This window comes from Toxorhynchites rutilus, chromosome 1 (genome assembly GCF_029784135.1).
Source record: "Toxorhynchites rutilus septentrionalis strain SRP chromosome 1, ASM2978413v1, whole genome shotgun sequence".
Lineage (NCBI taxonomy): Eukaryota > Metazoa > Arthropoda > Insecta > Diptera > Culicidae > Toxorhynchites > Toxorhynchites rutilus.
Window position 1 is genome coordinate 50801780 of NC_073744.1, and position 23487 is coordinate 50825266.

Genomic DNA, 23487 nt, shown 5'->3' on the forward strand with positions numbered 1-23487 from the left:
TGAGTACCAAACACCGAACTTAATTTTCGTCTGGCTTTACCAAGGGTCAAATTCAAGGATAATTATAGTGTTTAAGATCGCAACTATAATGACGGAGTGGTCTACGATAAAATAAAGAGAGATCGTGGACCCAGTGGTGAACAAACGGAAGCAGGATCGCAAGAAAATAGTTCGGGACTGCCATTCATATCAATCACTTATGTATGAAAGTATGTTGAGCCGGAGGCTCGCGACGTCATGGCGTGCACTGACCTTCAAATCAGGTGTTGACGCGAAGGTAGGCAGCATCGATCAAGTCCAGCAAAAGTGTGCGAACGGTGCGGGGTGCAGAAATTGTGTGACAACCGGCAGCTGATACCGAACGACGATCACCCGTGATTGGGCAGCGAAACGGAGACCAGAGAGGAAAAAGAAAATCGGCGAAGCCCGAGTAGAAACTGCAATGGTACGACGTCGTGCTGACGCTTTTCAACTGAATTTTTGTTGCTATGAAACAAAGATTAAGCGTTACATTTTTTGCATTCAGGTTAGTATTACTGAATATTTCAAGTGTTCGACGGGAGCGACAACAAAATTTCATCAATGTAAAAATTTTGTCATTTTCTAGTCGGGCATCGTTCTCAGTTCTGCTGCCGTTGGGATACTCGGGTTTCCTCGCCGGTAAAAAGTGCAAAACATAGGCAGTGATCGTTCGGACTTTGATTCGATCGTTTGGAACTTTTTTCTTGATCAAGTAGCACTGCGTGCCGAAGAACGTTGCATTATTGTGGTTCGCTTTCTTTTCACCGATTCGCGATGGACAGACGACGCTCGTGTAATATATTTAGCAAACTACTTTCGGATGAAATCTGAACGGAAATTTGGTTGCCGTCGGAACATTCTAGCGATTTTTGTAAATATTTTACATGATCATGATGGAATGTCAGCTAGTTTCGGCTGGAATGTGTGTTTACAAATAAAAAAGAATAAATGAGTGCTTGTCTTAGCGATAAATATGTATCATCGCTAACGACTACAAAACAACAGCAAAAAAAAATGCATGAAAATGAGCCGTGTATGTTCCGCACCGTTGTGGTTTTGTTGTGTTATTTGATCGTGTATTGTGGGATCGGGTTATTCCGCTAGATTGCTCTTGAGCGACGGATACTAACTCTAGCTGTCAATTGATTAATAAGGCATTATCGCGAACTGCAAAATGTCATCCAGGCCAAGTTCAATACGGAGAAATAATTACTGGCAACGTTGAATCTGTAGCAGAAACGCGATTAGGAGTGTCGTCTGGAATGAGAAATAACAGGTAAGCGGAATGAGTGTGCAGTAAAATAACATGCTAAATAGATTTAGAGATTGAGGCATTATTTAAACTCAAACATACTTAAAGATTCCACCAAAAAAGAACAATTTTCATGACACATTTTGAAAATTAGCGCAAAAAGGCGCTCATTAGAGATGCCAGGTTTAAAGACATGTCTTCCTTTTGAAGACATTTGACTTACGGTGAAGACATTTGATTTTGTGAAAATATTATGAAGTACAGATCGAACTCGATTATATACTGACACTATTTTATATGATTCGATTATACAGCCATTCCATGCCAAACCGATATAGAGGTTCTCAGATTTCCATGAAAAGTGCTAGTTTTGTTCTTTATTGCAAAATATTAGACCCGTATTTCTTTATTTTTCCGTTAGGGTGACCATTTCCATTTTAGGGTGGTCCGAAAAATCTTCTTTTTTCAACTTTTTCCCAAAAATGACTTTTTCCAAAAATTCATAACTTTTGAATCACTGAACCGATTTAGATGATCGACATATCAAATTGAAGTCAATGATTCAGACTTTTATTTTTAAAAAAATGGACTTGCACTGCATTTTTTATATTTTTCCTTGGAAGCTGAGGATTTTTCACATAACATATCTCGATATCAGAGATTTTTTTTCGTCTCTGACATATGATTTTTCAAAGTTAACCGGTGGTCAAAAGTTGTCACATAGGAATATTGAACGAAAAATTAAAACATGTTAAATTTGAGAAATCATATCTCAAAATCGAAAAAAATAGTATCACTATCTTAAGTCGAGGAAACCATGAAAAACTGACTCAATCAATAATTACAAAATCGATCATCTGAATCGGTCCAGAAGTTCACAAATTTTAATGGAAAACAGGTGAAAAAATGGTTTTTTAACCATCCTTGGAAAATCATATCCTAAAAACGAAAAAAATTGCATCTCTGATATCGATATATGTTATGTAAAAATTCTCGGTTTTCAAGAAAAAATATACAAAAATATAGCGCTCTCTAGTCCAAAGCCATGAAAACAACAAGAAACGACTACAGTCAATAATTACGAATCTGTTGGTAAGCGGAAAATCCGAAGAAGGGATGGTCGGATTTTAGCCTCCTGTATTTTGTTGTATTCGTCTCTTCCCGTAGATCAATATAGTGGAGAGAAAAATCGGAAAATTTTCGAAAAATCCTGAAGAAGGTCGGAAAATTCGAAAAATTGAATTCCCACATGTTCGAAAATTACATCATAATAAGCGTTGTTAGTCCATTCGATATTTGCGCTATCGAAATTGATCTTTGTTCGTAAGTGGAAATGAATTTTCAGGCGAAATAACGCGTTTCCATATATTATATGTACAAATAAAAATGGAAGGCCAAATGTGTTGGTAAGCGCAAAAACATTTTTGGGAAAAAGAGGAATTATTTGATTTTTCGAACCACCCTAAAATGGAAATGGTCACCCCAAAGAAAAAATAAAAAAAAATACGGGTCTAATGTTTTGTGATAATGAACAAAATTACCTCTTTTCACGAAAATCTGAGAACCACTATATCGGTTTAGCATGGAATGGCTGTATATACAATTGAAGACTCGATTGCATACAGTTGTTTTTTTTTATATTTCAAATATGGCTTTTTCCTAGAAAAATATAATATTTCAACATTAAAGTGAATGTTAATTGGTTACAATAAGGACAGCGGTGTAAAAATCGTGATTTTTGAAAATTCTAATTTAAGACTCACCAGGAATTGTTAAAAGGCATATTGCAACGAATTTAAGAAATATAGTAGATGGTTGTCAAAGAACAAATTGTAGAGTGGTTAGAATGATTCAATCTGGATGATAGAAATAATAAAGTTTATTATGGATTTTTGGGACAAACTTATATTAACACCTTAAAAACCATTTTCTTTTAAGTCTATCACTTCCAAAATGTTATTTAAATCCATCAATTTAGATGTCTATCAACTACATTCTGTTGGGGAGGTGGGGGTAATACGGATGTGTTAAGAAAAACTTCAATTATATAGTTGGCAACTCATGCTTCACAAAACCTAAATGCAGTTTCTTGCAATTCAATATACTGTACTGTTTTTCGGATTCATTGGCTAAATGTTTTACAAAAAAGTGGTTTTTAATGTATTTTTTGCTGAAATCAAAACAAACAGAAAAGTAGAACATTCTTGTCGATGCGATAATATGGATATATAGTGGGGGGAATAGGAACAGGTTGGTAATATACGATACGTAGAGGTTTATCGCACGCGAGAGGAATAATCACTCTCTCTCTCGTCGTTTTTTTCCCAGCAACTGAAATAGAACAAGGAAATCGAGCGAGGAAAGAGTTGAATACTCTTTCCGTCACTTTCCATCTTGTCCCATCAGTACAGTAATTTAATTTTTTTATGCTTACGTATTAGCGTCACCGGATAGCAATTTTAAGTTCGCAAGGGCACTCAATTATCTCTTGTATTATTGTTTGCAGTGCTTTTATATTTTGTAGTGCTTCGAAGAAGCGTATTTGGGATTTGCGGTATTCATGTATGGGTCACCGAAGCGCAATTTCCATTATGAATTTATTTTTTTTTGCAATGAAATTTATTCTAGAGTGAATGTAATGGTAACATCCAACGTGACTTGTGGTGACGCAATCCGAGTCGACCGTCGACCCGCCGTCGGAAACGACGGTTTCTTGCAAGCAATCCCGTGTTCCACCGATTGCCCGGATAGCTTGAAACATAGGAGACGATCCTTCAGAATGGTCCGACCGAGCGTTAGCGAGCTTCCCTTACTAAGTTTTCTCATCTTTCAAATGGAAGCGACCGAATCGTCCTACGTAGCGAACTTGTTGAAGTAGACCCAGTTAGAGGCACACAGAACCCGAAACAGAGAATAAGTTCAACAACTCCGTCATTGTTGAAGTTCGAACATATGCGTAAAAGGATTTTCTTCATCAAATATGATCCTTTATAACCTCTTGAAAGAATTTGGATGTTTTGTGAGAAAGATATTTTCTGACTTTAGGGGGATGAATAAAAAATTCTATTCTTTTTTTATATTCAAAAAACAAAAAAAAAATTTATTTAAAACAATTAAGGTGAAGGTGGAAGCTAGCCATTGTAGTAGTATAGGTAAACCCACGTGTAAAAATGGGGTAATAGTGTTTGTGAGAGAAGAGCAAAGCACATGTAAATAGATCAATTCACTTATCAGACTGTGTGGCGCTTCATTGACACGAGTCTTTGAATACATTTGAAAAAAATAACAATTCAATACTGAAGTTAAATGTATGAACGATATGTTCCGATGAACGATTGCAAACATAAATATATATGGAAGGTGCATTTGAATATGAAGTAAAATTCTGATTATACGCGAGCGTAACATGAGCAAATTTATAACACATGCGAATTGGGGCTCTTTTGATATTAACAAGTTCTTCCGCATAGTATCGATGCTGATAATTCCTCAATTTTTTTCCTTCGTTGGTCGTATTGTTTTCACATATTCACGTTGGAGAGCCTTAACCCTTCTCTTCGTTGGCCGAGACATTTAGATTGAATGTAATACTTTTCCGTTTATTGTTTTTGAAAGCATAGGGAGCCGTGGCAGTGTTCCGAGCTCTGCAATACAATTTTCTTACCCTATGTTAAAGTTGCTAAAACTAACATTATATACCCATTAAACGTAAAAATAATGATTGTATTGATATCAACACAATTTTATCCTATTCATTTTCATAACATGAAACGCTATAACTCAGGAATAACATTTTATTGAGTGGTTTTGATAGCTGTTTCGATGATGTTGTCTGGCATCAGTGTCGAAAAAATAACGATGCTTTCACCAATACAAACAAAACCATTGCCGAAGATTGAAAAATGAAAATTTAACTTTCAGAGCACTTGCTCGAGTTTTCCGACGTTTTTCACTATACAGTGCGACAGCAGGTGAAAATTTAATATCTTGTGAGTAATCGATTAGAGTTTGGTTGATATTACTTCATGGGAAGTGTGCGAAAACGATCATTTTCTTCACACTGTTTCGCAAAATTATTGATTTTCGGGCGAGGGGTGAGGGAGGGAGATGAAAGAAATGAGCGCCATTGTGGCAGCCATTTGTGGCTAGCTTCCACCTTCACCTTAAGGTAAAAGATTTTGGATTGTCCACTCGAAAATATGATCATGGTTTGTCCACTTTTTTGAATGCTCTAATTCAGCACACCTTTGTCAAATCAGGTAGTTTAATGTCTCAAAACATATGAATAAAATTGTATTTTTCATGATTTACAGTAGTTTTATGGTATATTTTTACGGAATAACATGGTTTAAAGGATTAAAAAATACACCATCTATTGGTGTCAATGCGCCCCTCATTCGAGCTATCTTTTAATTGATCACCAGATTATTATTTCGCACGTATTCAGACTTTTCCTAGATTATAACACTTACAAATATTGTAAGCATGATCCTTGCACACCATTTGTATCAGATTTACATAGCTAAACCATTAAATTAACGCATTTTGATGAACTCAATTCTGATCATCAGCTGTCCAATTCAATAATGTTGTTTTGTCCACATGATTTCTATGGCAACCGCTTGGCGCGCTGCAGTTTGTTTATTGTGTCCTTCGCGTATAGCAGAAATAAAGTTTCTCTATATTGAGCGTGTTGAGGTGAACACTTTTGAAATGTCCAAGAAAATGTTATATTCTGAAGAAAGCCTAACTAGATCAATATGATGACAGTAAACTCAAGCAATGATAAATGCAACATCTACTTGAGAATTCGAATGTTTTCTTTCAAAAATGGTGATTTCTAAAGCCGGACAAACCATGATCATTTTTTGGACAAACCATGGTCAGAGGTGGTCAAACCATGATCATAGTTTCTCTTTGAGGAAAATCATTGAAAAACATAAAAATTTGAATAATTTCAACACCTTATGGTAGTATTAGCAACTAGAAACTTGGGGTTTTTCAACAAACCCAAACTTGTATCGATTATATTAGGCTGTCGAAAAAGTCCTGCGATATTTCAGCGAGGTGTCGTTGTAAGCGCGTAGTTCTAGTTGTATTCATTGTATCGAGTCATACTATAGCTTGTTGGTATTAGGTATTTTTGCGTGCTATAATATAGTCCTTGACAGTGTTTTGTTTGGTTAAGTCGTTCGCGAGTTATAGTGTCGTAAATATGGAGCAAAATAAAGAGAAAATCCGACATATTTTACAATACTACTATGACAAAGGCAAAAATGCATCTCAAGCTGCCAATAAAATTTGTGCAGTTTATGGACCCGATACAGTTTCCATTTCCACCGCACAACGATGGTTTCAACGTTTTCGTTCTGGTGTAGAGGTCGTCGAAGATGCGCCACGCTCCGGAAGGCCTGTCGTCGAAAATTGCGACAAAATCGCTGAATTAGCCGAGAAAGACCGGCATAGTAGCAGCCGTAGCATCGTCCAAGAGCTGGGGATAAGTCATCAAACCGTTATTAACCATTTGAAGAAGCTTGGATTTACAAAGAAGATCGATGTATGGGTGCCACACACGTTGACGCAAAAAAACATCTTTGACCGTATCGACACATGTGAATCGCTGCTGAATCGCAACAAAATCGACCCGTTTCTGAAGTATGTGAACGTACCAGTATCGAACAAGTAATTGGCCTCTAACTTGAACAGAGTGTCTGTTCTCTATTCACTGGATACTTCAACTAGCGCGCTGACTGGCATCGTCTAAATCAGCCTTAAGTACTACTCGCTAACACTCACTCTCACTCATGCTATCGCGCTCACCTAATTTGTTGATGTCACGTTGTCTCTGATGTCACCGCACACGTGGTACTCACCAGACACGGTTGGGTATCTTAATTGTATGTTAAATGTTGTAACGTTTCTTCTCCTGTAACACTAACTGTGACATTGTTTCACTTCCCTATTGTCCTCTTTCTCTATCTAATTCCTTTACAACGTTTAGCGGATTCTATCCTGCGAACATCAGCCCCTTTGGGCAATTCCAAACACACCCAAGCAGCTTTACGAAAACCCCTTCACTTACACGATCACGAATTATTCGATCGCCTGATGAACGGTACACAAAAGTCGGGAAAAGTCGCGCTCTACACTCCTCGCACTCATGAGCGATGTCACGTTCAAAAACCAATGCATGTACAACCGCAAATAAACTCAAAAAATATAAAATTTCGCGATTATTTTGATCACAAGATTCTCCAAAACGACAGCGTACTTTCTCTTAGAAAGTTGTTTCCAGACTTCCTTATCCATATGTTTTTCCGACTCATCCCGACCGATCGGAGTACCGTACCGTGATCTCTTGCGCTCTTACTTGCCGTCATCCAACTCCCACCACAAAGCTTTCTCCCGCCTTCTGCTCTTTCCCTCTTCACGCGACAGTTGTGCCAAGTGCGAGAGTTGTTGACATGTTTCGTATTTGTGTTGGTGCGCCTATTGCACTACATATTGACCACTAGTCAGCATCGATATAGCTCTCTGCCTAGGGTTGCTACAAACATCCAACGAATAATCACCATTTTTCTGCCATCATTATTCAGTTGTAAACACTGGTAGAATGAGTAAAAAATACCCAACAACCAAACAAAACGGCCCTTTTTAGGGCCACCAAATCATTATTAAAGAGTTTAACGACGTAATTCTTCAAACATATCCCAAATCAGCATGCAACAGACAGCCTAACGGAATTTTACATCAACTATGCGGTCCTGTTTCGGACACAACTCTCCTGTGAATTTTCCGAAAATCGCTTCGGGGGACCTGTTTTGACAGCATTTCTATGTCTTCGATAGAAACGAATTCGCTTCGTTGATTCCTGAATAAAAAAAAGTCAAAAAGTGTTTCAATGACTGGATTGTTCGATGAAGAAACGGCATTGCTTCAGAAGGAGGCTATTTCGAAGGCGATAATGTAAATTTAGATGATAAAAAGACGGGTTGGTAATGTCGGGGACATAACCGGAGTGACGTAGGACTATACAAAGGGGACAGCTTTTGTTAAATATATATTTTAAATATATTGTTTTATTTTCTTCTCCTACGTGAATACCTACCTATCTACCTGAAAAATGGATTAGTTTACTGTTTACTCTTTATGAATATGTTGATGGTTCTGAAAAGAACCTTTGGTGTTGTGTTTTTGTTATCACTCGATATTCCCATCTTGTTCGGTTAAACCTTCCTGTTTAGCTATTGCGTTTGCCACTCGCCACAGCTTTCACAGTTGGAAAATTTCTTCCCATCCAGTTTGTGACATGTTGTTCAGTAAATTACATTTAATGCGACGTGCCGGAGAAACACTTTGCCACTTACTGAAACTAATTGTTGCCTTGATGAGCGCCGAACCGAAGCACTCCGACGGCCGAAACTCTATAATCGCTGTTAGGTATACTGGTGCTCCGGCACCAATCCGTTCGGCTTAGTTACCCTTGCGGAGCAATCAGTGAATGCGACCAACAGGGAACTGGAGACCTGCACGGTTCGAGTGAGACTTTGCCTTTCCCTTAACTTGTCCTCCTTTGTTACGTCCACGATACCGATGCCGTACAACCACACGGGTTTACGGTTTGAAAGAAAATAAGATATTTTTTTGGGGTCCGCGTGTTTTATACTCTAGCGGTACACACTCACAGGATAGAGACAAATCGGCAGACTCAGCCAGAGGGGCGAGTCCAACGAGACGAACGAATGAGCGTTAAAAGGGAGCGATGGCAAAAAAATACATTCATTACGATTTGTTCGCTCGTTGGATTCACATGCAGGCTAAAAAGGGTCCTTTTCAGGATCACAAAATTATCTTCTTCCTCATATACATCAGCAAGCCGTGGAATAAAGGTGACGTATAATTTTCATCATAACGAATATTTCAGATTTTCTTTGTGATTTTTCTTTCTCTAAGACATTTCAGCGTTTTGAAAACCTTTTCCGGAAGAAATAGTCCATTTGATCAGCGAGTGAAATTCCCCGAAGAAGATATTCGATTTTTGCATTTTCAAGTACTTTCGGTGTGTGAAGCTGTATTGAACCTTGGAACAGGATTTTTGAAGATTTCTTGCCACTGGAAAATATAAAGCAGCCAAGTTTTTGTTTTGTTTTATTCTATTTATCTGTTTCTTTATTTTTTTAATTTTTTTTTAAATACATATATAATTATTTTAACTTCTGTGCGTGTTAGACGTTTTATGCTCTTTCTACTCTCAGTTTTGTTTCACAAATTTTTCTAAATGGAGGGGAACGAAACCTCCGATGTTGATATGACCATCGTAGATACTCCTCATGATTGTTTTTCTGAAGTTCGTCCTTCCAAGAAAAAGAAGAATCAATTACTGTCAAATTCGACACCCAACCCAACAAAAAAATCTACACATCCAACAAATGATCCTGTTTCACTCACCTCGGTTCAAAATCCAATTAATTCTCTTCAGCATTCAATCATTGAGAATGTTCCTTCCAAGAATCTTTCTCGAATTCGACAATACCAGAACGTTTCGGGATCATCGAAAACACGTTGGGTGGTATTCTTCCGTCCCAAAGGGAAACCTTTAAGGGTGACCCAAATTTGCAAAGACTTGAAGTCTAAGTACTCAAGTGTCTTGGAAATTACAAAAGTGAATAAAGACAAACTTCGTGTTGTGCTCTCGGATTGCAAAGACGCTAATGCGATTGTTAATAATTCTTTGTTCACTGATGAATATCGAGTGTATATTCCGGCACACATTGTTGAAATCGATGGTGTGGTTTCGGAAAAATCTCTCCAACTAAAAGATTTCGAAAACGCAGAGGGTATTTTTCATGATGTAAAACTTCCTCATGTGAAAATTTTGGAAGTAAGATCCCTGAATTCATTTTTAATGGATGGTAACGAAAAGAAATATTTCCCATCTGGTTCTTTCAGAGTCTCCTTCGAGGGAACAGCTCTTCCAAATTATGTGCTCATTGATAAGCTTCGTCTTTCAGTTCGATTATTTACTCCCAAAATTATGACATGCACTAATTGCAAACAGTTAGGTCACACTAAAACCTTCTGTTGCAATAAAATTAAATGTTCTAAATGTGGAGTTGACCATGATGAAAGCACTTGCAATAAGGATGCTGATAAATGCATTTTTTGTGGAGGTGTTCCTCACACAGTTAAGGAATGTCCAAAATACAAATCCCGTTCTATTAAACTTAAACAATCACTTAAGGATCGTTCTAAGCGAACCTTTGCTGATATTCTTAAGGCAGCTTCACCTCAGGTATCCGAGGTTTCAGAAAATCGTTTCTCTGTTTTATCAGAGGATGATGAATCGGATACTACTTTCGATCCAATAATCGCGAGAAGAGCTAGAAAGAGAAAAAATACTTCCTCCTCCAAGCCTGCTAAAAAAAGAGGGTTATCCTCTAATCAACAAGAAGCTTCTTCTCATTTTTCTGCTCCTTCCAACAATAACCCTCCTGGTTGGGGATCCTCTAACTATGACGATCATTTCCCTGAATTGTCATGTCATTCCAGATTCGCTTCTCAATCGGCTCCTGAACCCCAATTATTTACTGGAGGTATTTCTTTTTCTTCGATTGTTGGATGTATCTTTGATATTTTCGGAATTTCAGATTCAATGAAATGTCTCATTTCTGCTTGGCTCCCTACTATCAGTCAGTTAGCTAAGCAAATGGTTTCAAAGTGGCCCCTCCTCTCCTTCATTAATGTCGATGCCTAATTTATTGAATGAGTCAGAGAAATCTACTATTTTACAGTGGAATTGTAGAAGTCTTCTACCAAAACTTGACTCTTTCAAGCAAATGCTCCATTTTTTGAATTGTGATGTGTTTGCTTTATCTGAAACATGGCTTCGTTCGGACAATGTGTTAAACATCCATGATTTCAATATTATTCGTTTCACGGTGATGATTCCTATGGAGGAGTTCTCATAGGTATTAAAAAATGCTATCCATTTTACAGGATTCCCTTGCCTTTAGTCACAGGAATTGAAATTCTTGCGTGTCAGGCACGTATCAAGGGTAGAGATTTGTGCATTGCTTCTATTTATATTCCTCCAAGTACAATGCTTAATTATCGAAACCTTGTGAATATAATTGAGCTTCTACCGCAACCTCATCTTATTTTAGGAGATTTCAACTCACATGGAATTGGCTGGGGTGAGTCTTTTGACGATTGCAGAGCTAATTCTATTTATGATCTATGCGATGAATTCAACATGACAATTTTGAATACAGGTGATATAACAAGAATTGCTCCATCACCAGGCCGCGCAAGTCGCTTAGATCTATCCCTTTGTTCTTCCTCTTTATCATTAGATTGTTATTGGAAGGTTATCCAAGATCCACATGGAAGTGATCATTTGCCAATCACTGTTTCTATTTCGAATTATTCTGAATCGTCAGGAACTATGAATGTTCAGCATGATTTATCTAGAAACATTGATTGGAAGAGATATTCTTCAATTATTTCAGAATCAGTTGCATTAGTTCATGAGTTACCCCCGTTAGAAGAGTATAATTTTCTAGCTGGATTAATTCATGATAGTGCTATTGATGCTCAGACGAAACGTTTTCCTGGGAATTCGTTTCGCAGTCGTCCTCCTAATCTGTGGTGGGATCCAGATTGCACAGATCTTTATAAAGAAAAATCGAATGCGTTCAAGGATTGGCGTAAATCGGGTTCCTGCGAACGTTACGACAATTACATTTATCTGGAGCGTAAATTCAAAAGCTTCATAAAAGCCAAAAAAAGAGGTTATTGGCGTAATTTTGTGAATGGGCTTTCCCGAGAGTCTTCTTTGAGCACTCTTTGGAGAGTTGCCAGACAAACGAGAAATTCTTCTCATTCAAATGAACAGATTGAATATTCTGAAAGGTGGATTTTTGACTTTGCCAAGAAGATATGCCCAGATTCAGCCCCCGCTCCACCTCCCTTCCTGGAGACATCTGATGATATTGCTCCTCCATTCAGTATGGCTGATTTTTCGCTTGCACTTCTGTCATGTAACAATTCGGCTCCGGGGTCAGATAGGATCAAATTCAACTTATTGAAAAACCTTCCTGATAATGCGAAGAAACGTTTGTTAAAATTGTTCAATGTTTTTCTTGAGCAGAACGTTGTTCCACATGAGTGGCGACAGATCAAAGTTATAGCTATTCTGAAACCTGGTAAACCTGCGTCTGATTATAATTCTTATAGACCAATAGCAATGTTTTCTTGCATTCGCAAATTATTAGAGAAAATGATTCTAAGTCGCTTAGACAGCTGGATAGAATCCAACAACCTTCTCTCACCTTCGCAGTTCGGGTTTCGTAGAGGCACTGGAACTAATGATTGTCTTGCTCTGCTTTCATCAGAGGTTGACATCGCCTTGAGTAAAAAGCAACAAATGGCATCAGTGTTCCTAGACATCAAGGGTGCCTTTGATTCAGTTTCCATTGAGGTTCTTTTTGAAAAACTTCATCTAAATGGGTTTTCTCCAAATTTAAATAGTTTTCTGTTTAACCTTATGCGTGAAAAACATATGAGTTTTTCCCATGGTTCTTCGTCAGTTTTACGAATTAGCTACATGGGTCTCCCTCAAGGCTCATGTCTTAGTCCAATCCTTTACAACTTTTATGTAAATGACATTGATGTTTGTTTATCAGGTAATTGTACTTTGAGACAATATGCAGATGATTGCGTAGTGTCGGTAATGGGCAAAGACAGTATTGATCTGTATAATCCCTTGCAGATTTCTCTTGATAATTTGGTTGATTGGGCTTGTAAATTGGGTTTTGAGTTTTCTACTGAAAAGTCAGAGATGGTTGTGTTTTCAAGAAAACACCATCCTGCTCAACTGCAACTTAAACTTTTGGGTAGAACAATTAGGCTCTCTTTGTCATTCAAGTATTTAGGAGTTGTATTTGACTCCAGAGGCACATGGGGTAAACACATAGGCTACTTGAAACAAAAATGTCAGAAACGAATAAATTTTCTTCGATCCATAACAGGGACTTGGTGGGGGGCCCATCCTGACGACTTAATTAGGTTGTATAAAACAACCGTTCTATCTGTTATGGAGTATGGAAGTTTTTGCTTCAGATCCGCTGCCCGTACTCATATTCTGCAACTGGAGGGAATTCAATATCGCTGTTTGCGTATTGCTCTAGGATGTATGCAGTCAACGCATACAATGAGCCTAGAAATTTTAGCTGGCATCCTTCCTCTTTCTGTGCGCTTTTTCGAGTTATCATTCCGTTTTTTGATACGTTGTGAAACACTCAATCCGATAGTGATAGCAAACTTTGAAAAAAATGCTAACCTTAGGTACTCAATCTAAGCGAATGTTACTATATCATGAATTTCTGACCCTGGAAAGCCCATCGGATTCATCTGGTTTCCAATCCATTCCTTCAATTTTGTTCAATCCTTCTATTAATTTTGACTTGACAATGAAAGTTTATGTTAGTGGTATTTCAGGTGATCTCCGCCAAATAGTTATGCCTGCAATATTCTTGTCAAGATATAAACATATTGACTCAACCAAAACTTTTTTTACTGATGGATCCAGTCTTCATGGTTCCACAGGCTTTGGGGTATTTAATATTGACTTCTCCACATTCCGTAAGCTTAGTTTACCTTGTTCGGTGTTTGTTGCGGAATTGGCTGCGATATACACTGCTTTACAACATATTCAGTCCTTGTCACCCGAACATTTTTACATCTTTTCTGATAGTCTCAGCTCTTTAGAGGCACTTCGTTCGGTAAGGTCTAGATATTCTTCGTATTTCTTGTCTGGAATCCAACAGCTTTTAAGTGTTTTGATGAGTAGATCATTTAATATCACTTTTGTATGGATTCCCTCTCATTGTTCGATACCAGGAAATGAAAAAGCAGATTTTCTAGCTAAAAAGGGCGCAATGGAAGGAGTCTTATTTCATAGGCCCATTACTTTTGATGAATATCTCAATATTCCTCGTGAACGTGCACTTGAATCTTGGCAGACAAGTTGGAATGGAAGTGATAAAGGTCGGTGGCTGTATTCTATCATTCCTAAAGTTTCCCTCAAATCATGGTTCAAAGGATATAATTATTCTCGTGATTTCATATGGGTAGTGTGCAGACTAATGTCTAATCATTATTCCTCGAATGCACATCTTTTCCGAATTAATATTAGTGATAGTAACTTATGTGTTTGCGGTATAGGTTATCATGATATTGATCACATTGTGTGGTATTGCTCTGATTTTCAAAATAACAGGTTATCTTTAATAGAAAATTTCCGCTAAAAGGGAATGACACCCTATGTTTCGATCCGCGACGTTCTGGCTACACGCAATCTCGATGCTATTTCGTTGATATATTATTTCCTCAAGTCCATACACTTTCAAGTATGAGTATGTGTGTATTTTTTCTGTTATTTTTAATTATCGTTTACATCTCCAACTTTTTTTGTTTTTTGTTATTAATAATTCTATTATTTACCAATAATCTATGGTTTTAATGTTTTCATTTTTCTCCAACTATTTCCCTCAGAACTTAAACACATTCAGATTCACGCATTCGCACGCAATCTTCAAGGAGGTGGTTATCTCTGTCAAAAAATCCTCAAGAAGAAGCCTCAAATATTATTTTATTATGTATTGTTATATAATTATTTATATTGTATCATTTCTTGAAAAAACTATAGGGTTTTTATGCCTTTTTGAGAAAGAACATTTGCATAGTTCTACTCACAAGGGCTTTTCCCTATTCACAAACACGGCTCATTGATGCTTAACGTTGCTGAGCCAATTGAAAATAAATGATTTAAAAAAAAAATTATCTTCAATCTAAAGAGTATGGGGATATCGAGTGATAACAAAACAATAATGTTATCACTCGATATCCCCATCTTGTTCGGCTAAACCTTTCTGTTTAGCGATTGCGTTTGCCACTCGCCACAGCTTTCACAGTTGGAAAATTTCTTCCCTTGTGACATATTTTACAGTAAATTACATTCAATGGCACGTCGCATTACCACCACTCAGTGTCGGATTGGAGGTAATTTTAACCTGTAATTGAACATTTGCGATGACAGTGGTACAGTGTCGACTTTCAATGTGGGGTCATAATTTGGACCCCGAACTCTATGTTTACAAAAATGTCCAACTAAATATGTCGCATCACAGGTCCGTCCAATTAGCTAAATGTCGAGATAAGTGTAAATTACTGTACTTTCAATCTAGAAGCAATTTAAGAATTGGTGAAAATCAATAATCTCAGAACAACTGCCAAATTCACATTTTAGAAAGCATTGAACTGTATTTCCTAAACTCTTTTTTGGAAGGTTTAATGGCCCTGAAAAGCGCCTTGTTTTATGGAATGGTTCCAATTTAGAAAACTTAGTACTCGTGGTTTTGAAAAAAAACATTTCGAACGCCCTCGATGCCGCCTTGTTGTGGATTTGCCACCAAAGCAGTTTGTATAAATAACAAACTTTTTTCTTCTGCTACCTGATGCCGTTTGCGATTGCGTTTGCCACTCGCCGCAACTGCCTGTTGTCTTGATGTCCTCCGAACCGAATGTGTTCTGTTCCGAATGCGGGTTTTCTTATCGTCGCGAGCAGCTTTGCCAGCTAACTCGATCACTTGGCCGGCGAAACAATATAACGCCAGCTAGGTGGACTGGTGCACTGGTACTAACGCGCTCGGCCTAGCTACCCTTGCGGGGAACTCCAGATCAACACGGCTCGAGCGGGATTTTGCCTTTCCCTTCAGTTTTCCTCCTTTACCATGTCCAGACATGGCTGCTTGGGTTGGTTTGTTGATGTGTTGTGATGCGAACCGATGTGGTGTACGGTTTGAATGAGAATGATCGTTACGGCAGCGGAGCGGGGATTTTTAAGCTGACTGGCTGGCTCGAGAATTACGCATGTGTGAGACTGCGACCAATGTTTTGTTCATTTTTTTCTTTTTCCTTTCCAATCGTGCTTCATTCTATTTCGTGGTGCACTGGTTGCCCGTTTTGGTCGGTACGATTTGAGGAGCACAAAACGGACCAATCAAAAATGGGCACATAGTGCATTTTAACAATGCTTGATATTTCACAATTATTCAATTATTTATCTCAAGAAAAATTAAATGTTATTCGTTATGATAGATGCGTAGATATATTTCCTATCAATTGATGCAAAAACCTTTGCGATCTATTGAGAAATGCTCGAGTTATAAGCGTTCCAAATCTTGCATTTTTTCCTACTTGTTCAGTGCCTAGATTTCCATTTTACCCCCTATATCTTCCGGTTAGACGTAGTCCTACGTCAATAAAGCATTTTCTTTGAAACCAAACATTCTCGATTTATATATTTGACAGAATGTTTTTTCGGTATGTCTTGTATCCCCAAACAATCATTCGTGGTTCCGTATTATGTCGTTGTGCATCGCCTGTACGCATCAAGCTGTAAATCTTCATGCAAAATACGACTTGTGGCTGCACTTGGAAATGTTCAGTACGACTGCTAGACGCTTTTGTTTGCGGCGGGGATTGCGTCAAACGCGTTCACGAACGGCATGGATGACATTGTGCAGCCATGCCTACTTCGAACGCTTCTCTATGGGTCCATTTTCCACATCGGATTTTTTTTCTTTATGTACCCTGTAGTGCAGGGGATTGGTTTGGTTGAGAAAGTAGTCGTGGATTTGTTTCGCCGTCTTTACGCAGTTGAATAATGCGACAGTTGCCACCAGGGCCCGAAATTTTCGACGGTGAAAAATGAAGACCGACTCTACTCCCAGTAGCTCCGCTTCGACTAGAGCTGCTTCGGCAGTCACCGCCAACAAAAAATGACTTGACTAGAAAATGAATTGACTAGCGTTGACTAGCGAGGATGACTGGTGAACTAGTCCAGTCAGTGGTTATTTTAACTGACTCGACTAATGAATACAAATTTGCCTCTTCATTCAACTGACTTCAATCCACATTTCCATTTCCCCCTGACACTAATTTTGTACCTCCGAGAGAGGAACGAATTCGTTTTGGGGGAAGTCACTTCAAAATGCAATTAGGACAATTTGACTGGGAAGAATGAATTGATATAGTCGAGTCGGTAGAGGGAGATAGCGACTAAACGCCCGACTTACTGTTCAGTCGTTTTGGCGGAGAAACTGCGTGAAGAAGCCAAAAGCCATTACTAACTAACTACCGACTATCCTCAGTTGACTATGACTATGCTGAGCCCTGGTTGCCACATGCTTTTTGTACAGACTGAACTTCATCGTTGCTAGGAAACTGAACAAATACTGATAGGAATGCGAAACTCTGGGAGAGGGAAGGAGGGACGACACATATGATAAATGACACCTCATCGCCTTTCCGGCGTAAGAGTATTTCTTTCGATCCACTGTTCTGTTGAACCAAACAGCAGGATAGTTGATATGAGGCTTACATCGTTGTGTTATTTTTATAGCACTGAGTTTTGAGTTCGCTAGTGAGTGGACACGCAGCTTTGGGAATATTCCTATCATCATACGAACAAATGGAAAATGGAAATGGAAAATTACTACACATGCTCTTGTTCGATCGAGGAATTCAGAAATCTTATGATAATTTTGAGAAACGTGAGAAGTGACGGCAATTATTAGATATGACGATACGTGTCCGTCATATCACACGAACATACATCTGTAATTCTATGAAACTATTCAAACACAACTTCACACAACGCTTCAAACAATAATGCAAATTTTTCGAAAAAAACACATTCAAAAAAAATTTCGATCTATTTTTCTTCGATATTTCCTGTACCACTGTAGTGATTTGTATGTGCATCAAGATACTAACACATCCTTGGTTACGGTTGTTTGCATTAACATTTTATCATATCATAAAGGCGTTTTGGTCTAGCCGTATATCAACACGTGACATACAATAAAGCCATAACAACTAACATCTCGGTACCTTTCGTACAAGATCACTGCCACATCCAATTCACCTTCATATCGCTGTAATTGCATCGATTAACGGTACCTTACTCTATGTGTCGTTAGTGCATCTGATATGCAGTTTTAATCGCAAATTCCCCAGATAGCTCCCCGATTTAGTCGAAGTCACATAACTGCCATAGCTTGAATAGGGGCGCTGTGTACAAGTTGCTGGAAATTACCATAGAAAAAATGTTTATGGCACGCGATAACACAACTATTTTTATGATTCATTACTTATTTTTCTCGCTCAACTGCCCGCTTCTAAGCTTACTGATAGGGGAAAGTCGGGAAAGACGCAGACGGTAGGATAGACGGACACCCCTGTATAATTGAGAAATTACAGTTTTATGTAAAACATGATGTAAAATGATGTACAAATTTGCAATACAGTGTTTCAATACCTTTCAAACTTACTGTGTACACCTAACTCGTATGCAGAAAATAAGGTTTTCATTGTTATCGAGTAATTTTTTGGGGTATTTTTCGTTACGTGAATTTTTTACCATCACTTTTTCTTCCAGTTTATCGAATCAGCTTTCTCATTTTTACTCCAAAAATATTGATGAATATAAAATACTAATCAAGTCGAGTAAGGCAGCCACTCCAGCGGCAAAGAACAAACATTTTGTTTTGAAAACAATTTGGCAATTTGGGCTCTTCCTTCTTTGATTAACAGATGCCCACTAACTACGTTTGCGAGTGCAATCAGCAGAGCGGGTTTTAAACGTAACCCGAATTTGTCATTCCGAATGCCGGAAGCTATTTCAGACATGAAAAAATGAGAAAAATCATCAGCCCTTCTAGGTGTTTTAGTCTAGTTTTTTTGTTAGACTATCTTTAAGGTATATTTGAAGATCTCCAAAACATATCGAGTACACAAACATGAATTTTCAGTTAGTGTCCATCTTTCCCACCCCAAGTATCCGTCTTTCCCGACTCAATCTTATTTTTTTAAAGATGCCGGACACATTAATTTTCCAAAATTTCAAATTACAAACAAATTTTATTACAAAAAGAGACCTAGACTATCAATTTGTGGTGAGATAGCTATATATTTTTTTGTAAAATTCACGTAAAAATCAATCTTTACTAAGGGTGTCCGTCTTTACCACCCCTTCCCCTATACATGAAAAGCTCAATAAGAAACAAACCAGACGTTGTTTTGTTTTTTTTATCGTGCACTAATGTACACCAATGTCGCTGGAAAAAGATGAGAAACAGGTAGAGGGAAACAAACTTCCTCAATGCAGCTAATTCAAGTGCTGTCGCACCAATCGCAATACATATAATTTTATCGTGCCGTTGATATCGATGCGAAGTCCGCACGCATTGACATTCGATACTCGACTCGCAATGACAAGGTCACTTCATAAATCAGATTAGCACATTTGTTTCTACTTTTCTGGAGTTCAGATTTGACAAGCTGGATCGAACAAAGCTTCTGTTGGTTTTTTAACAGTTTACCTAGTGGCGGGTTTACATTAAGGAGATCTATAGCTATAGATGGATTTATTCACCCGAAAATAGATGTAAACAGGTGAGAATATATATGATAAACTTCTTCGATGTATATATGTATAGAATGTATAGAACAAATTCAGGCATATGTAAACGCTGGTGAATTTCTCACTGGTGAGAAACCACTATAGTTGGATGCAGTTCTACTTCAGGTGAATAAATTCACCGAAAATATCAATATATTCATTATATAAGTTCGCGCTAGTGTAAACGGTTGATGCGTTTTCTATAAATCTCATCATATTTCTTCACACCAATATATCACTAGTCTAAACCCACCCTAACACTGGTTTTTGTTAAAATTTGTGTTTCGGTAAATCTCGGAGATGTCGCAAAATTTCAACTCCGTCTCCCTCAATTTCACCAAACACCATCAGATTGAAATATCTGCCATCCTCAGATGTAGGTCACCTTATCTTAACATTTTTCTCACGAATGAAAACGCCGCCAAATATTCTGTCCGCCACTGTGAGAACCGTGAATATCATCTCCATCCTCAAGCGTGGATTTTTTTTGGAAACTGTTGTCAACCCAAAACATCGGAGAAAGGTGAAAGACATCTCTTCGTCTCAATTTTTTCAGCAATGAGTTGCCACGGGCCGTTATGGCAGCTGACAATTGTCTTCTGTGGAATGAAACAGCGATGCGATAAGAATGTGCTCTGGTTTAAGTTTCTGTTTTGTCTCGGCTGTTGAGGAAGTGCTGCCGGACGCATTTATTTGCTCATTTTTCACGAACAACAGTGAGTGATTAAAATAATAATATTTCCATCACAATTTATATGCGAAGCCATTCGGTGGTACTTTTCTGTATTTTGCCGGAGATCTGATTCATTTGCATCACACGTACCTCATCATGTCAAGACGACATCAATCTAAGCCATAATCCGTCACGGTTAGATTGTATATTTAATAGTTGCGCGCACACTATTTCGGCGATGTGCATTGAATTTATTTTCGATTACCCAGCAATTTGCATGTGTCTTGTGCAGTTCGTCAAATTTTTGTCTGATAAGCGCTTGCGTACCTTGGTCTTTAATTTTGAAGCCAGTGACCGTGTTCGGATTGACGGTCTTTGGATTTGCGACTCCTGTGAGTTGTGCAATTTCCATTTTGACCGTGTTGTTGGAAATTGTGTGGACTATTCATATCTATTTTTTCATTATTTGAAAAAAACATCTTTTCGAGAAAAATGAATTTTAATTTTCAAAATATTTTCTCTTCAATGATTTTTTTTCAACCGCTCCATCTCCTCTAACGATCGCTTTGAGTAGTGGGCCGACGTCAAATCCACAGCATTTGGGATTTTTTTGACTCAAGTAAAACTTTTGAAAAGGGCGTATCGATTTTTGTAAGAGAAATCTTTGATAATTTATATCTCAAAAACTAAATTCATATTTCCTACCGAAATAGTGTATTAGAAAGAGTTATAGAGTATTGATGTCCAAAAAATATACACTGAGAAAAAAATAGTACTCTTCTTTTTATTTACAAAAAAAACTTTATTTTGCAATATCTTAAATACATATATTTTTGTTTTTTTGTTTTTTCATATACAATAGAAGTCAAGTCATGAAGAAAATTTAAAAAATGGGTATAAGACGGTAAAAATATTTTTGACGAACTTAGAATTTTTGTATGTTAACAGCTACAAATTATGAATCGAACAGAAAAAAAACGAACAGATTCTGAATCAGTAAATATGTCGCTATCGCATGAACCTCGGACAAGTTAAAAACATGTTTTTTGGCAAAATGACGGCCGTTTGAAAAACAAAATTTGGTTTGAAACGTTTTTTCTTACGTTTCCCGATTTTTTTTAAATAGTCGAATTTAAAAAATATGATTTTTTAGAAGTGCATGCGATAGAGAGATGCCTGCAGATTGTATCCATATAATTTCGACATTAATCGGTTCAGTAGAACTTGAGATATCGTGTACGCCAGATTAAAAAAACTAGTTTCGAGAAATACGCGTTTTAAGTTCATCGTTATGGACGTAACAGGTTAGATACCGCATCGCTAAAATGGCTCTAACTCAGTAAATAATAGAATTTCCGATAAGTTCTTTCTAGGGTATATTCTTGAATGAAAGAAATATGAAGAAATTTTTTTTTTTAATTTCTAGACTAAAATATTCCCTTAAAACAAAAAAGCACCGGTTGCACCGACCTCCCGGTCGAGCGCACGCAGCGACGACTTTTCCCTCGATCTTCCTCTTCAGCATCCTTTGGAGCTTCTTATCGCTCAGGGTTCGGGACGGGGCTTTCTTTCGATGCTCTGATTGTTGTCCGGCGTCCACAATGTGCCGCACGATGTCCGTTTTCGACGCGGCTGGGTACCGTTTTTTGAACGCGCACATATCTGAACGGAGTAGCTTCACTGTTTTCGCCATCACGGTTAGAGTTCGACTGATAGAGCTGTCAATTTGTTTATGCTGTTTCGCAAAATTATCGAATATCGGGCGAGGGGTAAGGGAGGGAGATGAAAGAATCGAGCGCCATTGTGGTAGCCATTTTTGGCTTCCTTCCATCTTCACCTTAAGCTTTGGAATCGGTAAAAAATAATTTTAGTTAAATCATAGTCGATCTTCTTAAAATAGAACAGTTTTTCAGGATCCAGTTTTTTAAGAGCAATCTTCCAGTTTTTTGAAAAATATGATTGGCAACCCAGGGTATGAGAGTTGGTTGGGTCCGAGACCGCTACTATTCTAGGGTGGTATACGACAGTGTCGTCTTGCCTCACACAGTACCTGGACAGGAAAGTTATAAACAATCATATTTTCAATAAAAACAACAGTTTGTTTGTTTTAACATTTATGTTTATAGTCAGAATTGAATTAAATCTGCTCTGTATGCACTGTATTTACAAGATTTTTTGAACTTTACGCCCATTCTGAGTACTCTGTACTTATCAATAAAAAGTCTGAGTTGCCTGAGAGCACTGCCCGGTCAAACATCTATATTTTTCTTATGGCTGAACTTACTTCCTGGAATGTGTATTCTGAAATAAACGCACATGAACTGTGATCGATCATTTTATTCCAATCGGTAATTTATTCCGTCGGGATAAAGACATCTAACGACATAAATAATGTTGGAATTTTGTAGTAGTGAAAATCACGATGTGCGGGTTTCGGTCCAACTTCAGCTCTTAAAGACAAAATTGCTTAGTTTTTATTTTTCAAGAACTCCCAAGGTTTTCCAAAAATTGAACCGAACAACAAATTCTCCCATGGGGGCACGGGCCGTATCTTTAGAGATCTGTTTCTTGAAATGATGTTTTTTTATTGATATCTTGTAATTTCTGTAATACGCTTCTACGAATGTCTGGAATGTCTGTGTTGCTACTGACGGCAATCAAATCAAGACACTTATCAAGATGAATCCTTGGTACACGACATATGAATTAGTAGATTCGCTACAGATGTCTAAAACCAGCGTTCCTGAGACCATGGTGAAGCATGGGTACAAAAAACGCTACAATGGACTACAAATTCAACCATATTCCGGAGCTCGATCGGATTTGACATATCGCAATCCGAACGAAATCGACTTTTGCATATTGTAATCCAAGGTCGCGACATTTACACAGCCCGATAGAATTTGACCCGATCAGACTGAAGAACGCAACATTGTGCTGATTTCAAATCCGACCGGAGTTTATTTTACCAAAAAAAATTCGAAGGAACGCATCTCAATCTGCAGTTCGTTTCAT

General features: G+C 37.8%; 1 protein-coding gene across 1 annotated transcript in view; it reads left to right on the forward strand.

The window, feature by feature from the left end:
* Positions 1-677: 677 nt before the first annotated feature.
* LOC129764702 (chloride channel protein 2) overlaps positions 678-23487 on the forward strand; it is a 151566-nt gene continuing 128756 nt past the window's right edge. Inside the window, exon 1 of the transcript XR_008741278.1 lies at positions 678-1297. The gene's annotated coding sequence lies outside the window, so the exon portion shown is untranslated. The remainder of the gene's footprint in view (positions 1298-23487) is intronic.